Here is a 2,511-nt window from a genome sequence, read left to right on the forward strand (position 1 = left end):
TTTCTATTCTTCTACTCACACAGGGACCTCTATACTGTGGTAAAAAGGATCCCTATTATTATTATTCTGTCCCTCTTTTTCATATGAGCAGGAGCAAGGACAAGAACATTCTTGTTGAAGCAGATCCAGAACATGAAAGGACTCTGAAGAGAAAACTAAGAGAAACTAAATTATAACAATCCAGCAAGCACCTTTCAGAAATTTTCGAACAAGAAGAGGAGATGGCAGCCGAAAATAATAATAATGCAAGGAGGATGCTTGGTGACTTTACTACAACTAATTCCAATTTACATGGAAGAAGCATCTCCATTCCTGCCATTGGAGCAAACAATTTTGAGCTGAAACCTCAATTAGTTTCTCTGATGCAGCAGAATTGCAAGTTTCATGGACTTCCATCTGAAGATCCTTTTCAGTTCTTAACTGAATTCTTGCAGATCTGTGATACTATTAAGACTAATGGAGTAGATCCTGAAGTCTACAGGCTCATGCTTTTCCCTTTTGCTGTGAGAGACAGAGCTAGAGTATGGTTGGACTCTCAACCTAAGGATAGCCTGAACTCTTGGGATAAGCTGGTCAAGGCTTTCTTAGCCAAGATCTTTCCTCCTCAAAAGCTGAGTAAGCTTAGAGTGGATGTTCAGACCTTCAGACAGAAAGAAGGTGAATCCCTCTATGAAGCTTGGCAGAGATACAAAGAACTGACCAAAAAGTGTCCTTCTGACATGCTTTCGGAATGGACCATCCTGGATATATTCTATGATGGTCTGTCTGAATCAGCTAAGATGTCATTGGATACTTCTGCAGGTGGATCTATTCACCTAAAGAAAACGCGTGCAGAAGCTCAAGAACTCATTGACATGGTTGCTAATAACCAGTTCATGTACACTTCTGAGAGGAATCCTGTGAGTAATGGGACGCCTATGAAGAAGGGAGTTCTTGAAATTGATACTCTGAATGCCATATTGGCTCAGAATAAAATATTGACTCAGTAAGTCAATATGATTTCTCAGAGTCTGAATGGAATGCAAGCTGCATCCAACAGTACTCAAGAGGCATCTTCTGAAGAAGAAGCTTATGATCCTGAAAACCCTGCAATAGCAGAGGTGAATTACATGGGTGAACCTTATGGAAACACCTATAACCCCTCATGGAGAAATCACCCAAATCTCTCATGGAAGGATCAACAAAAGCCTCAACAAGGCTTTAATAATGGTGGAAGAAATAAGTTTAACAATAGTAAACCTTTTCCATTATCCACTCAGCAACAGGCAGAGAACTCTGAACAAAATACCTCTAATTTAGCAAACTTATTCTCTGATCTATCTAAGGCCACTGTAAGTTTCATGAATGAAACAAGGTCCTCCATTAGAAATTTGGAGGCACAAGTGGGCCAGCTGAGTAAAAGGATCACTGAAATCCCTCCTAGTACTCTCCCAAGCAATACAGAAGAAAATCCAAAAGGAGAGTGCAAGGCCATTGACATAGTCAACACGGCCGAACCTGGAGAGGAAGGGGAGGACGTAAATCCCAATGAGGAGGACCTCCTGGGACGTCCAGTGATCAATAAGGAGTTTTCCTTTGAGGAACCAAAGGAATCTGAGACTCATCTAGAGACCATAGAGATTCCATTGAACCTCCTTATGCCCTTCATGAGCTCTGACAAGTATTCATCTTCTGAAGAGAATGAGGATGTTACTGAAGAGCAAGTTACCAAGTACCTTGGTGCAATCATGAAGCTGAATGCCAAATTATTTGGTATTGAGACTTGGGAAGATGAACCTCCCTTGTTCACCAATGAACTAAGTGATCTGGATCAACTGACATTGCCTCAGAAGAAATAGGATCCTGGAAAGTTCGTAATACCTTGTACCATAGGCAACATGATCTTTGAAAAGGCTCTGTGTGACCTTGATTCAGGGATAAACCTCATGCCCCTCTTTGTAATAGAGAAACTGGGAATCTTTGGGGTGCAAGCTACTAAAATCTCATTAGAGATGGCAGATAATTCAAGAAAACAGGCTTATGGACAAGTAGAGGACGTGTTAGTAAGGGTTGAAGGCCTTTACATCCCTGCTGATTTCATAATCCTTGATACTGGGAAGGATGAGGATGAATCCATCATCCTTGGAAGACCTTTCCTAGCCACAGCAAGAGCTGTAATTGATGTTGACAGAGGTGAATTAGTCCTTCAATTGAATGAGGACTCCCTTGTGTTTACAACTCAAGGTTACCCTTCTGTAAACATGGAAAAGAGGCACAGTAAGCTTCTCTCAAAACAGAGTCAACCAGAGCCCCCACAGTCAAACTCTAAGTTTGGTGTTGGGAGGCCACAACCAAACTCTAAGTTTGGTGTTGAACTCCCATATCCAAACTCTAAGTTTGGTGTTGGGAAGTCTCAACAATGCTTTGAACATCTGTGAGGCTCCATGAGAGCCCACTGTCAAGCTATTGACATTAAAGAAGCGCTTGTTGGGAGGCAACCCAATTTTTATTTATCTAATTTTATTTTTCTTG

At 41.3% G+C, this 2,511-nt stretch overlaps 1 non-coding gene across 1 annotated transcript; it reads right to left on the bottom strand.

Annotated features, from left to right (window-relative positions):
- Positions 1 to 617: 617 nt before the first annotated feature.
- On the bottom strand, positions 618 to 725 carry LOC112761492 (small nucleolar RNA R71). The gene has a single exon (XR_003181886.1). It is a non-coding gene; the product is annotated as a small nucleolar RNA R71 (small nucleolar RNA).
- Between the last annotated feature and the right edge of the window lie 1,786 nt (positions 726 to 2,511).

Source organism: Arachis hypogaea, chromosome 16 (genome assembly GCF_003086295.3).
Source record: "Arachis hypogaea cultivar Tifrunner chromosome 16, arahy.Tifrunner.gnm2.J5K5, whole genome shotgun sequence".
NCBI classification, from domain to species: Eukaryota; Viridiplantae; Streptophyta; class Magnoliopsida; order Fabales; family Fabaceae; genus Arachis; species Arachis hypogaea.